Below are 16,543 nucleotides of genomic sequence, written 5' to 3' on the forward strand. Positions count from 1 at the left end.
ATACAATTTCGGTTCACATATGAGCTTTGATATAAAACATCCACCTTTAAGGCAAAAATCCAATCTTATTCATGTTTTTTTGAAATCTATCTCTCCAGTTCGAGCCAATCCATGACATTGTAGAAACTATTTGAGCTTAGGTTACAAGTAACTGGATAAAATAAATTTTTAGAAATTACTGTGACAGGGCAATTTATTTTGATGGAGGGAGTTTCCATGCAAGGAAAGATAAGATCATGGTTAGTGCTTGTTCTGGTTGATAGATTGGAACCATATGATATTATTATGATGGGGGAAGTTTCCCTGTAAGGAAAGATGAGATCATGGTCAGTGCTCGTTCTGGTTGGTAGCTTGGAACTTCATGCCCGGCTTCCCTTACTGTGGCGAATGTCACTCCTTTGTACTCAACCACATATCCTCCAACCTGCCAGCATCAACATGTTGGAAATTCATAACCTTGTTTAATGTTGGGTAAACTATGGGATCAATTATCTTAAATATTTACCTCATTGTCGAAATGCCATGGGCGCCAAGCAGTGGTGACCGGTAGTTTTAGTGTGTTTATGGAGTACCTAGAGGAGGTTACTGGAACTACGCTATCTATGTCGCCACTGCAGGTTTCATTAAGAGAAAGTTAAAGGTGTTAACAATTGGTAGGCTGTATTATATTTACATTATGGCGTAAATGCACTTTTAGTCCCTACATTTTGGCCCTATTTTTATTTTGGTCCTTACATTTTCATTTTACCACTTTTAGTCCCTAATCCAATTAACGCGTGTTATTTTAGTCCCTACCGTCACCCAACTAACAGAAATTGTTGACGTGGCTAACGGAGGGATTAAAATATTAATTAAAATCCACCGTGGCTCCTGTCACCCATGCCACATGGATTTCCCGCCCCATTTATGTCACACGTGACCCCCACGTGACCCTCACTACAACAACATCAGTACCAAAAACCCAAAATTCCTCGTCGATACAGAAACCCTAAACCACCATAGCAGACCAACAAACCACCATCGCAGAGGTACAAACCATCATCCATCATCGCAGACAAACCAACCCAGAAATATATATACCTAAACCCATTTTTCTTGGAATAGCAGAGAAGAGAAAAGTAGTGAGATCTCTATCTCTGTGAAACCAAACACACAGGTATTAGCTTTCTCTGTGTGTATGTCTTTATATATAGCTAGCTTTGTATTATGCGTAGGGGCCACAATGTCCAATTTGTATATTCGTTGTTGGGTTTTGACTTTATTATGTTTGTTTAGTGACTTTTGACTGTTTTTTGGTCCTTGTCTGAGCATGTGTTTCTTTGTGGCTTCCAATGTGGTCCCTATTTTCCTCTGTTGAAGATAATGGCTGATTCTATGTGTGATGTATACTGAATTAGTGGGCCAAAATGCTGAGTCATTATTAAAGTGATTTTATGATATATAATGTTAACATGTGTTTGTTTGTGGATTACTATGCATGTCTATATTTTATGATATTGTTGTTTACTATGTTTCTGTTTGTGCTTTCTAAACAATGTTGGAGATAATGTGCATTACCATATTATATAATTCGAAACAGCTGAGGTGGATTGTGGAATGATGAGTGCTGATTTGGCAAATAATTAATGTGTGATATTTTGTTAATGAATGAGTGCTCTTTTGGAATGTAATCAATAGTAATTAAATGGTTTATATGTGTTTTGCATGCAGCATGAGTGAGCTATTTAGCTTGTCTGTGCATCATGGTGGGTATTTCACTGATAACCCTAGAAAATATGTGGGAGGTGTAGTGGATGTAGTAGATAATTGTGACCCTGATAGGTGGTCGAAGATAGAGATTGAAGGTATATGCAGGGAATTTGGATACACCTCTGTGAGTAGGCTTTGGTATAAAATGCCTGGTAATGATCTAGAGAAAGCTAATTTCCATTTGATAGTTGATGATGATGATGCCATGTTTATGACAGATTTAGTGATAGGTCATGAGGAAATTCATGTGTTTGTAGAGCACCCTGTGGATAATCCTATACTAGTAGATGAAGGTGAGCATATTGGGGCAGATGTGCAGCCATTGGCAGTGGAGCAAAACCTTTTACCTTATGGCAGTAATGATGATGCCAGTCATGATGAAGGTAGTGAAGATGCTGACAATAGTAATTCTGGCAGTGAAGATGATGATGATATTGTTGAGGTTGATGCTGCAGAGGTGTATTCTAGGAGAGCAGGTAAGGAACCTATGACTCAGGGCCAAAATGAGAACAAGGATGTAGCTGATAGCAGTGATCGTGGAGGAGGTGATGATGAAGGAAGTGGCCTAGAGGATGAAGATGTAGTGAATCCTGATGAGAGGGAGTTTGTGGAGGATAGTAGTGATAGTTGGGATGGTTCTGATGAGGATATTACTGAACCAGTACAAATGGGGGCTGGTGTAATGAACTCTGATTATGAGAGTGAGGAGTTGCACAGTCTTGAGCAATCATCATCTGATGATGATATTGGGGATGATAGTGATGATGGCTCTGAGAATGAACTAAAAACACCTATGGAAAAGGGAAGGGGACAAAAGAGGACCTTCCCAGTGTTTAAGCCAGTTGCTAAGGCTGAACATATCAGATTTGAGAAAGATATGTTGTTCACAACAGCTAAGCAATTCAAAGAAGCTATAACTGATTATGAGTTCATGGTGGTCTGGGGATCAAATTTGCAAAAAATGATTTCCAGAGGGTAAGAGCAATTTGCCAGGAAAGTTGCAAGTTTGTGGCATATCTAACAAAGGTGCCAAGAGAGAAAAGCTACCAACTAAGAACAGAACAATTGGAACACACATGCACTAGGAGTTATAAGAATCCAAGGTGCACTTCTTCATACATTGGGAAGAAGTTGATGAAGAAGGTGAGAAGACAACCTAACATGAAACTAAAATACATCCAAGATGCCTGTACATGAGAAGTTCACGGTAAACATAAGCTGGGGAAAAGCCGCAGGGGCTAGGGAGAAGGCAAGAGAGTATGTTGATGGGGCTCACACACGACGTACAATCGCTTTGGGAGTATTGTGAGGAGTTGAGGAAGGCTAGCCTGGCAGTACCATACTTATGAGGTACATACCTTCAATGAAGGTGATTTGGCTGCTGAAATGGACTTGGTCTATGGGGTTCCTTATTTTGAGAGGCTGTACATATGCCTAGAGGGTTGCAAGAGAGGGTTTTATGGCTGGATGCGAGGCCAATAATTGGTTTGGATGCTGCTGCCACTTGAAGACTAAGTCGGGTGGGCAATTAATCACAGCGGTTGCAAGAGACCCTAATGAAGAGTACTTCCCCACTTGCATATGCTGTTGTAGTGGAGGCTGAAACTAAAGACTCCTGGACTTGGTTCATAAATTTGCTACTTGCGGACATTGGTCGTAAACGAAGGTGGACATTTATATCGGCCGCAGAAGGTATGTATCTTTATTACCATATCTATATGCATTACCATATTGGATGTATAGAGTTACTAACACCATAATTGTTGTTGTTGTACTTGGCGAGGGTTGGTCGAGACCTTCATTGATAATTGGCCACAATATGAGCATAGAATTTGCTGCGGTACACCTCTACAATAATCTCCGGAAGAACCATCCTGGTATTCTCATCAGAGACTTCTTTTGGAAAGCGGCCAAAGCTACTTATAAAGCTGAGTTTGATAGGCTGATGGATGAACTGAAAGGAATTGATGAGGATGCACACAATTGGTTGCTAGATCATTCAACCACCATATGGGCCAGACACATGTTCAGTGAGGATGGGTTGAGTGATACAGTACTGAACAACATGTGTGAGAGTTTTAACAGTAGGATTTTGAAGTTTAGATCCAAGCCTATAATTACTATGGTATGAATCTAAGCCTTTGAGTAACAGTTAGTCAGATACATTGTTTGATACATTGTTTGATTAACAGTTTGTGTGTGCTTGCAGCTGGAGTCTATCAGGTTATATCTTATGACCAGATTTCAAGAGAATAGACAAAAGATCATGAGAGTGGAATCAGAGATATGCCCTAAAGTGCTTAAGAGGTTGCATAGAGAAAAGACTGCAAGCAGCAAGTGGCTTGCTTGTTGGGCAGGTGATACACAGTTTGAGGTTAAAAATGGACTACAAAGCTTCACTGTGGACTTGGCCAAAGGACATTGTAGTTGCAGGAAATGGGATACAACAGGCATACCATGTGCCCATGTAGTTTCTTGCATATTCTTCAACAGGTAAGATGCTGAGCAGTATGTGCACAGTTGTTTTCATGTCTCCACATATAAGACATGTTATGAGCCAGTAATTGCACCTATCAATGGGCTGAATATGTTGAGGCCCAGTGGTGTCCAACTTGTTTAGCCTCCTATCAAAAGAAGGTCACCTAGTCGGCCCAAGAAGAAGAGAGCAAGGGAGCCTGGTGAACCAGCAGGTAGGAGAGCTGGTATCTCCAAACAGTGTAGGGCCTATGGTAAAATAGGACACAATAAAAGAAATTTCAAGGGTGAGATTGGAGGAAACTCTTCCCTACCAGGCACCACAAAACGAGAACCGGTGCAGCCAATAAGGTAACATTCTACCATATTCTGTCAAGTAAATGTGTGAGAGTTTTACATATTTAATGTGGATTTCTTGTTTGCGGACCGGGAGCGGAAACTCTTCCAAGAAAAATCAGCCAACGGGACAAGCTCAGCTCAACCAAGCTCGAGCCACCCCATTTGCACCACCTCGGCCATTTGTATCATCTCAATCCGGCATGCACAACTTCACTCCCGGTGGTTCAGAGCCATGGACAAGCTCTCCCAGTCCATTTCCATCATTCCAGTCCAGCATGCATAGCTTCACTCCTTGTGCATTTCCTCAGTTCAGGCCAAGTGCACCATACCAAACCAGCATGCACTTCTCATCCAGCCCAAGTGCAGCATACCAGTACACCATGCACAGCACTGCCACACCTTTTCCACCACCCCAATCCAGTCCAAGTGCACACTAAACCATCATGCACTTCTCATCCACCCCAAGTGCACCATTCCAGACCAGCATGCACTTCTCATCCACCCCAAGTGCACCATTCCAGACCAGCATGCACTTCTCATCCAGCCCAAATGCAGCATACCAGTACACCATGCACAACTCTGCCACACCTTTTCCACCACCCTAGTCTAGTCCAAGTGCACACCAGACCCCCACAGGATCATCCAATCCAGTTCAGGCCAACTCCAATCCAATTGCACCACCCAACTTAGGTAGCAGGGTTAACCAGGAGAGGAGGAAAAGGATGGTCACATCAGAGACCCTAAATGCTTCCAAGAATGCATCTAGATACATGGGGGCTATCAAGAATGCTGGGAGTCAGTCATCAAGGCATGCTCCAAAGAAAAAATGAATAGGATGTTGTGTTTTATATCTTTTGATGAATGGCTTATGTTTTGTATTATTATAGCCAAGCCTTTATTTTGTATAATTGCTATTAGTTAAACAATGCCCTGCTGTTTGGGTTAAGATTGGCAGTTGAACAATGCACTTTTGTTTTGTAAACATATTTTTGCTTTTTTTAATGATAACTATGAAAATGTTTGGGTTAAGTTTGGCAGTATGTTAAGTTTGGCAGTATGTTGGAATATGTTATCTGTTCATACCAGTTTTATTTGTTGCATGCACTTGGCAGTATATTAAGTATTGCTTTATTGGAATATGTTATCTGTCAACAGACTATGTTACACACCAATACCAATCCTGCTATTTCCAATCCACACATCCATACATTGAATGAAAAAGGTATTCATTTATTTCTCAACAGAAAGAGTACAAAATAAGTAGCAGGTGTGTCATTGATAATAACTAATCCTACCAAAGAACAACACACTCACCCTCTACACATAAACATCCAGCCCTACATGCACTTACCAACCACACCAACCCGACCTCAGCCACCATCGAACTACAAATATCACCATTAACACTGCCACACCTACAACTAAAAACTTCTCTCTCTTCTGCAGTGTGCAAGCTCGGCCTGAAGTTGGATGATCCTTTGCCTTTGCTTTGTGGGATAAGCACCTTACCACGTTCACATATCTCATCATCACGCCATTGGAAGAATCTACACTTTCGCCCACCTGAAACACGAGATAATGCTCGAGAAAAATGAAAATCCATAAAACCATTGTAGTAACAAATTGAAACAACATACCTGAAATTAACTAAAACCCACTCAAACAATTTCCTGAAATTGACATACCCGGTGGTTTGGACAACCATAGAACCTTCTGCCGGGGTTCTCTCCGTCCACGCCACAACTAGGACGGGTTTTTGATTCCAAGTAGCACATCATTTGTGCTCTCCTCCTCACGCTAGAACTTGTCGAAGAGCATGCTTCCATTGGGCTTCGAAGATTGTTTGTTTTGATCGTGGTTTGGGAGATGAGGCTTCCGTGTGGGTGGAGGTCCAAGCTCGATTTTTGATTTGGGAGTTTAGGGTTTCTGGTACTGATTTGGGGAATTTTGGGTTTTTGGTACTGATGTTGTTGTAGTGAGGGTCACGTGGGGGTCACGTGTGACATAAATGGGGCGGGAAATCCATGTGGCATGGGTGACAGTAGCAACTGTGGATTTTAATTAATATTTTAATCACTCAGTTAGACACGTGACAATTTATTTAGTTGAGTGACGGTAAGGACTAAAATAATACGTGTTAATTGGATTAGGGACTAAAAGTGGTAAAATGAAAATGTAGGGACCAAAATAGAAATAGGGCCAAAATGTAGGGACTAAAAGTGCATTTACGCCTTACATTATTTATTTATTTATTTTTTTTTTGGCACACAACCTTAGAAACACGATTTCACAATTTAACTCAAATCATGTTTTGAAAATACAATTTCAACTAACATGGCGCACACGCTCCGTACATACTAGTGTGTAGTAATCAGTGCTCTTATATCTAATTACTGTAATAGACTTACAATTTGGTTCATTTATGAAGAGAGAAATTTTGATTGGATTTTCTCTTGAATAAGAAATATCAGAGGGATCATTATGAAAAAAAAAAAAAAAAACCAAAAAGCTCATGGAAAGATGAGGGGCTACCTGTATATCCATACTCTAATTCCACTAGAAATGAGTTCATTTATAGTGGGTAGAATTGTCGTTGTACTGTCTGTCCATACAAAAGTTACAAAACCACTGCAGGCAGTGTAGAAGAAAAATTAGTAATTTATATTGGGTGGCAAAAAGATCTTAACTTTGTATATGCGGGAGTTTTATCTTTTCATGCTTTGTGACAAGATCATCACTGCCAAAGTTGCATGTCTAGTCCACAGGTATCACAGGCTCTTACCTGCAAGCTTCCCATTTTGTAGCTTTTGCATGTAGAGCTGTTTGCACTTCGGCAAGATTTAGATAGGCAGAGACATAATTGTCGGAGCAGGGATCAAAATTGTGGACCTATATAGTGAAAGACTAAAATCATTTAATTTCTTGCTTAGTTCTAATCACAAGGCCAGTAAAGTTATTTAAATGCACTTGTCAACTGAATACAGAATTAAAGGTTATTGTGACCAAACTCATGCTTGGTTTATAAGATCATCAACACAAACCCAATTGTATGCGTCTTGTATATATAATAATCTTCATTTCTATTTTTTTTTATTCATATTAGATTTAAAGTTATTTATAAGAAACTATTTTGATTGATTCATAAGACTTACAGAACCGCTTGGGCCTGACTTGGGTCCTGACGATTTGCAAAGGGGAGCATATATGTTGTAAAAATCAAGGTTTCCGGCCTCTGCATCTCCCTGCTTTAGATAGTCAACACACTTTCTTGAATAATTACCCGTAACGAAGTTGCACTACCGGTGAATTCCTGCATTAGTTTCGTCCGAGTTTAAAGCATGTGTCCAGTAATAATCATACGTGCCCATTATACTAGTATTATCATCTATCCAAGCATTCCCAATCTGCATCCATTGACATTAACAGAGAAGAATTAATAAGTTTTTTATTATAAACATTGAAATACAGGCACATATTATAGACTGAAGAAAGACTTCACAATGCACTCACTGCAATGCCTTTGAGGTTGATTACTGTTTGGTTTGTGTTATTGTTCTTTGAGAGAATTGTATGAGCAAGTTGAGGTACATAATGACCAGCGTAGCTTTCTCCAGTTATAAAGAAATCTCGGGTTTTATATTGAGGGAATCTCTCAAGCCAATTCACTAGAAAAGTGTAAGAGTCCTCCGCTGTTCTTTTGTCGCCGCTTTTGCTGTAATCTGAAGATGTGTTCGAATATGAAAACCCAACTCCAGCTGGGGACTCCAAAAAGATAACATTTGCCACTGCCAATATTATTTTCAACAGGTATTAGTTTTTACTTCAGGAGAAAAAAATTCTGATAAGATTTCCAGTACTTAAAGCTCTACAACTTAGTCTATCATTTGAAGGTGAAATTACTGGAATCTGCTTACCAGTGTTCCATGCATAATCATTTCGGAATAGTGTTTTTCCATCACTGTTGACTCTGAATGGTCCCAGTTCCTCGAAGGCTCCATATCCAAGAGAAGAGCATCCAGGGCCTATAAATCTCAGTATAGTTTTATTAATATCTTCCGTAATTGCTTTGAACTATATAATGGAAACATTGGTGGTGGCATTGTGGTGAGCATCTATGTTTTTAATGCCTATTTTGTTAATAATTTAAGCCCAAAAGTAAAGAGTTTGGCTTAAATAGGAAAAATTTTCATACTTTCCAATCCAAAAAATAAGGAAAAAGAAAAGAGTTTTTGAGCCTAAAACTAAGAGACAGCTTACAAAAAAAATCAATTTAAGACCCGATTAATCCAAAATAGACTGAAGTGGATAGAATGAGACCAAAGTGGATTGATATGGACTGACTAGACCATTATGGACCAATTTAGTAAAATTCGACCGAAGTGGACCTCTTGCAGAGAGTGAGAATTAGGTGGACTGAAATGGACTGCTGCGGACCATATAGAACGAAATGGATAACATGGACTGCAGTGGACTGTAATGGATCAAATAGACTAAAGTGGACTGCAATGGACCATATAGACCGAATTGGATCAAATAGACTGAATGGGACTGAATAGATTAATCTAGTGTGTATTTTCTACGTTCTTTGTGCCTATACTAGTTCATACAAATGAAATTGAAACATGTGGAACTGTATTTACCTCCATTTAACCACAAGACGAGAGGTTTGATTGTAGAATTCTGAGGTGACTCTACAAAGTAATAGAATAGTTCTCTCCCAGCATTCGGGTCTCCGGTAATATAGCCAGCTTACTGATCGAAATCTGCTCCTTGTGGTTGTCCAGGCAAAGCATCGATCTTATCAGCTTCCTTCAACCCATCTTGGGGTCCAATATACACTGGAGAATAATTGCTATCATCATTGTGTAATCTAACCCATAGTTCGGTATTTGGAGGATTTTGGGATTTTTGAGATTTAAGCAACTCGGAAAGGTTGTCAGTCTGGCTGGCATTGCAATAGATGGGAAAAACCAAATGGTGAAAAGTGAGGAGCAGCAGAAACCTTGTGAGAAATGAAAGCTTCATGGCTCTTGTTGTTGCTTATTGCAAATTACTTTATTTTCGTCAAGGGCTTTTTGGTGTCTTTATATAGCAGTAAGTGGAGGTATACAAAAAGTTTTACAGCTATTGAGTTGGCATTTTGTGATTGGTGTTACTCCAATCACAATTGTTCTTGTCAGCCATTGTAACAAAGATTGTGAAATTATTGTGTCGCTAGTATCGGTGTTAACATAGGCCAAGGCGAAGTAAATGATGCAGTGCCGAAAAGAACATTGAGATAACCACATTCTCTAGCGAGGGACCATTCATAAGCGGCATATATAATCGGCTCGCAGCAAGCAGCTGGCGCATTGAAATCTCAGGATACAAAGCTTTGCCTTTGAACTAAGGATTTTGTTAATGTGTGACCGGCACACAATAATTAATTATTTTTGAATGTTAAATTGTCAATTATCCCAAAAGTTTAAACTATTAGAAAATAGTGAATTTAATTACTTAATTATAAGTCTAACATTGAAAATATCTTATCAAGAATTGAAAAAAGCATTGACAGTTTTTTCAATTTTTTAAAAAATATTTCTAAAAATAAATAAGTTAATGTGTGTCCGAATAGCTTTAATGTGTGTCTTTAGGGAACACATTAACCATACCCTTGAATCAAAAGGTCCATAGAAATCTCAGGATGCAAAAATCTTTGACTTTCAAACGTAATCTGGCAAGCACCCTCTTTCTTACCTGTATGGTTGTTATACGTGAGATTGTCCTGTTTTTGGCGTAATATTAGTTTTTTTTTTTTTGAGGGGGATGGCGGAATATTAGCTAATAATACATTGTCTACCCCAAGTGGTGAAGTCATTTTGTTTTTTCCTCAAGGGAAGAAAATTATAAAAGTATTCTTAAAATTTTCATTTAGAAATTAATTTTCATTTGTATTAGGCGTACCTCTCCAACCAGTTAGCAACAAAAGGTTGGAATCCTGTGAATTTATATCATCTCTACTCATTTTAAATAGTTCTACGTGGCCTTAATTTGGAAAAGTGAAAAGTACTATGTCCACAATATTTCACAAAAAATTATAGATAGTAAGTTGTTATTGGTTCTAATTTGAACCTATTACTTAAATAAAAAAAAAAAAAAAAATAACCCATTTTTAAAAAAGTGATAAATTTGTTGCACAGGCACTGATAGTAGTTTCTTCAAATTTTGAAATAGAAGTTATTACATCTAAAAACAATGGTAAATCCTAGGAAGTAAGGATACTCCATTTATACTCAACTACCCATATCTGATAGGTATTGTACTGGCATGGATTCCTCTATAATGCCTCTGCGTGCATGTGCGTTCCAACTTTTTTTTGAAAAAAAGTAATGACATGTTTAGGATACGTCCATAATATGGCTCGGATAAAGTTACAACCCAACCCCTTGAGATAGCCAAACTTGTGAGAATTTATATATATATATTTTTTATATATTAGTTTTAATATTGAACGCTTATCTAGTTATCTTCTTATTTATTCTTTTGGATCTTGGTTTGTATTATAAACATCATTTAATGGCCATAGATTCACTTTATTTTTCATTATTGTTTTTAAAATGATATATGCTTAACAATATATATAAAAAGTAAAAATATATTTAAATATATGTGTAACATTATTTAGTTATAAAAAAAATTACATGTTTTGAATAGGAGAGTTAACTTTTTCATTTTTTTTAAAAATGATTTTTTTGGATAGTAGAGATTTCTCCCAACCGGATTGGAGGAGATTCAATAGCTTATGGTTGGACTAGTTTAGCCATGAGTTCCAGGGTTTAGAAAACAAAACAAGGAATTCGATCAGGATCACTAATGCCAAAATTCATCTAAAAAAATTAAGGTTATTTTTGTTCTAGAGCCTTGCTGGGCAAGGTGGTCGGTAATGTACTGGTATATATATCAGTATCGAAACGCCAACGTTTTGTACCAGTTTAAATACCTATCATATTGGTTGATTTTGAGTAATACCGACCGGTACAAAAAAAAAGTTTTTTTTTTTTTAGTTTTGTAATTTTTGAATTTTTGTAAGGCTAGAATGGTAACTTATATGTATTAACTTATTAGTATTATTTATTTTCTTAGCATGCAATGAACAATTAAGCTTTATATTTTTTATATTGTGTTTTTTTTTTCTTTTAATTGATGCTAAAGTCTAAAACTATAAATAATTTATTCTAAATTGAGATAATGTTTTATAGTAGATTTTTATATTTATTATAATACACACACACATATATAAAATAACGGGTAAACCCGAAATGGTACACCGATATTGATTGGTACTGAAATATATCATTTCATTGATCAAACCGGTACAGCTACCAGTATGAGATTGACTCTCTAGTTGCTGGGTGGCTCAACTATTAACTTATTGGAAAAATGATGCCTAACCCATAATTTAGCTCAAGAATAACAGAACTCATTTTTGCGTATCCCCTAATAAATACCACTAATTTGGTTGATATTGGGATCTAAACTCTATTCTACGTGGAAAGTGGCATAAAAGATTCCTCGGGCCCTTTCTTCTACACGGATTAGACTACAGAAAAGGTAAATTTTTTTTTAATTAAAAAAAAAAGTAATTTTTCTTTTTCTATTTTTGGGAAAAAATCTATCATATATACTATACATATATCATATATGTAATATCATCTCTCTGGAGGGGTGTTGATCTCAAAGTATCCTATTTCTTTGAAGAATTATATTTTGCTGCTGATTGAAGTATAAAGCTTACTTCCAAAATTTAAAATAAGTCAATATTTGTAGATTGTCAAAGAAATTGAACTCGACTCAATTCAAGAAAATTTTAATTTATGTAGTTATTTGGAAAGTGAATTGAATTCACATTCAAATTTAGGCTCAAAGATTAAATAAGTCAAACTAAAAAATAATAATATGTTCATGAATAAACTCTAGAATATAAAACTCAATTTGGGTGTATATAATGATATCGGATAAAATCTACTATTTAATTTTGCTATTTTTTATGTAATTTTCCTTATTTTAAGTTTAGATTATTTATTTCCTTATTTTTAATTTTTTAAGTGTTTTTAATGCGTTTTAGGTCAAATTTGGTTTTTGTGATGGTTAGATTGGATTTTGTAAGTTTCTAAAAACTTTAAGAGATCTCAACTTATTATATCGAATTAATTATTAATATTAATAGTAAATCTCATATGTATAATTTATAATAGGCAAAAATTCAAAACTGACTCTTCAACTTTTAGCCATTTTCATTTCAGTCCTCTAACTTTTAGTTTTGTTATTTCAGTCTTCTAACTTTCAATTATTGTCAATTCAGTACTTCGTTAAACCCCAATTATGTCCTGCCATTAATTATAAAGAAAATTTCAGAATTAAAAAAAAAAATGATATTAAAAAAAAAAAAACATTTAGGCGTTGTTCCTCTTACCTGAAATCAAAACCAAGGACGAATCTAGCTCTGGCCATGAGCAGAACAAGGCGTCGTTCCCCTTAGCAGAACAATGAATCGCTCATGGCTCCAGCTCCGGCCATGAGCCCCCTTACCTTGGGGCGCTCATCGGTGACGAATCCCAATAAACCACCGTACAATTGAGAAGCTTCAGACCAGGTGAGAGCGTTGTCACCGACAACGAACCAATGTGAAACGCATTTCAATCCAAAAGTTGTTGCGGCATGTGACGAGGATGACAAGGGCGACGACCTTAGTCGCCGGAGCAAGAGCTGAGACAAGAACTGTCGCTCCTTGTTGAGAACAGCAGCTGCAGAGTAGGCGGCGGGAGTGGAAGGGAGCGATTGGTCTTTGAGAATTTGAGAGATGTCGCCTATGACTACACAGAGGCGTTGGTGATCTTCTTTCAAGGACCTGCCGAAGCGAGAGAGGATCCAATTGGAGAGGTCTTCCTTGTAGTTGGTGATGGTGAGTGATTCTAGGAACAGTGTGGGTTCCCCTAAATGTTTTTTATTTTTATTTTAATGTCAGTTTTTTTTTTTTAATTTTCTTTTAATTCCAAAATTTATTAAAAAAAAAAAAGCCAAAACAACGTCATTTTGGCTCAATTAACGGCAAGACATAACTGGGGTTTAATGGAATACTGAATTAACAATAATTAAAAGTTAGAGGACTGAAATGACAAAATTGAAAGTTAGAGCATTGAGATGAAAAAGGCTGAAAGTCAGAATGTCAGTTTTGAATTTTTGCCTTTTTAATAATATAAATTCGGTAGATCTAACTTTTATAAAAATTCATTACTAAAAATTATTTTATCTAATTAATTCAAACACAATTTAATTTTAATTATAATTTATTTATTAATTACTCATATAGGTTTGTGAAGGAGTAAAAATTTTTAGTGGTACCACTGCACACTCTTGGTGCGATGGTTACTACACAAGTATAAGTGCTTGCAGGGTGTGCGGGGCAAGGGTCGGGGTTCAAGTCTCCAAAAGAGAGTTTCACACACATATACACTTAAATTTGGCTAGAGTAGAAATCTATCTTGTATTAAAAAAAAAAAAAAAAATTTAGTAGTGGTTTTTATCATTTGAGGAAAGAGTAAGTTGATGAATAGCTAGTTAATAAGCTTGAACTTCTTTAACAAAAAAATACATCAAACTTGAACAAGCAATCTAACTTAATATGATGAGCTTGAGTTTGGCTCGTATTTGAAATAATTAAAATTAAACATATAAACCATTTTACAACTGTTTATTTGGTACAAGAGGATATGAGAGTGATGTGGTAGTAAGCGATTTCAGAATAAGAAAGATTAACTTGGGAAGTAATTTGAGCAAGTAGCTAGAACTTGAAAGCTGGCATGCGGGGCATAGGCCTAGAATTCATACTTAAATAACTTGTGTTTGATTGTGTGGACGTATTAGGATTACCTAATTTTCTCTTTTATATTGTGTGTGAATGGATGTTCATGAAATATAAGTGTCCGTACATATTATGAATAATATTATCATTGGAATAGTTGTTGTTATTTTTTTTCATTCTTAAGTTGAATTGGACAAAAGTGAACTGAAATGGATCAAATTGGACTGAAGTAGATCGAATGGATTGAAGTGGACCAGATAGACCAAAGTAGTTGAAATAGACCAAATGGACCGAAGTGGACTTAAATACACCAAATGGACCTAAGTGGACTGAAATAAACCAAATGGACCGAAGTGGAATGAGTGGACCAAATTGGACCGAAGTGACTGAAGTGGATGAAATGGACCAAATAGACCAAAAGGGATCATAATAGACCAAATTGGACTGAAGTATATCATATGGACCGAAGTAGACTGTATGGGACAAATTGAACTGAAATAGACCGAATTGACCTAATAGACCTTATGGACCGAAACATACCAAATGGGCCGAATAGACCGAAGTGGACTGAATGGATCGAATAGGACAGAATTGACAAAGGTGGACTGAAGTAAACCGAATTGGACCAAATAGACCGAAGTGGACCTATATTATATTATCATTTAATTGTCACATCCTAGCTATGAGATAAGATAAAACTAATTAGTGTGTATTTTCAGCATTCATTATGCCTATACTAGTTCATACAAATGAAATTAAAATATGTTGTACTATACTTACCTCCATTTAACCACAAGACGAGAGGTTTGGTTGCAGAATTATGAGGTGACTCCACAAAGTAATAGAACAGCGCTCTCCCAGCTTTCGGGTCTACAGTAATATAGCCAGCATACTGATCGAAATCTACTCCTTTTGGTTGTCCTGGCAAGGCATTGATCTTGTCAGCTTTCTTGAACCCATCTTGGGGTCCAATATACACTGGAGAAAAACTGTTATCATTGTTGTCTAATTCAACCCATAGTTCGGTATTTGGAGGATTTTGGGATTTTCGAGATTTAAGCAACTCGAAAAGGTTGTCAGTCTGGCTGGAGTTGCAAAAGATGGGAAAAACAAAATGGTGAAAAGAGAGATTACCAGAAACCTTGTGAGAAATGAAAGCTTCATGGCTATTGCTGTTGCTTATTGAAAATTACTTTAGTTCCCTCAAGGGCTTTTGGTGTCTATTTATATAGTAGTAAGGGGAGAGACAAAAAATTTCACAATTGCTTAGTTGACATTTTGTGATTGGTGTTAATAAAATTAATGTAAATAATGGTTTCATGTGAAAATTAGTGATACTACTCCAATCACAATTGTTCGTGTCAATTGTAGGAATAAAGATTGTAAAAACTATTGCGTGGCTAGCATTAGTGTTTATATAGGCCAAGGAGAAGTAAAGGGTGCAGTGTAGAAAAGAACATTGAGATAACAACATTGGGTGAGTTTGGTTCAGCTTTTTGAAATTGGGCTTTTTGAAAAAGTATAATATGAAATTGAGTTTTTTGAAAAAGTTGAATGTTTAGTAAAAATTGTTAAAAATTGTTTTTTGAAAAAGCTGAGTGTTTGGCTAGCACTTATAAAAGTAGATGTTTGAGTTATAAATTACCAAAAAGGACAAGATATATATAAGAAAATTCTTTATTTTAATTATCTCTCTTAATGCAAGTTATGGACACAACATTTTTACAAAAATTTCAAAATAAAGTCTATATGACATGTTGTTAATGGTAGATAAAAAGATAATAATGTCACTAGTAGGTCCAAATGAGAACCAATAACAACTTAACCCACCATTGAAATTATTTTTTTACTCACCAATATTAACTAATAACAATCTGTTACTTAAAATTTATTGTGAAAATATTGTTGTAGCATTTTTTATTCTTTATATCCTTTTTCCTTTCTTCATTTCACTTTCATCCAGACATTTCATTTTTTTTTCTTCTTTCTCCTCCACACAAGTGTCCACTATCTCTATCCCCCCTCTTCTTTTATTTTCCTTTTCTCCCTCGTTCAAGAACATTCCTGGGAGCTCTCGTTCTCTTTTTTTTTTCTCCAGCTCTCGTCTTTTTTTTTTTTTTTTTACTTGATTCTAGAACA

General features: G+C 36.4%; 1 pseudogene; it reads right to left on the reverse strand.

Annotated features, from left to right (window-relative positions):
- Positions 1-283: 283 nt before the first annotated feature.
- On the reverse strand, positions 284-15,568 carry LOC142622756 (serine carboxypeptidase 1-like; annotated as a pseudogene).
- Positions 15,569-16,543: the final 975 nt, after the last annotated feature.

Source organism: Castanea sativa, chromosome 1, assembly GCF_040712315.1.
Source record: "Castanea sativa cultivar Marrone di Chiusa Pesio chromosome 1, ASM4071231v1".
Classification (NCBI taxonomy): domain Eukaryota; kingdom Viridiplantae; phylum Streptophyta; class Magnoliopsida; order Fagales; family Fagaceae; genus Castanea; species Castanea sativa.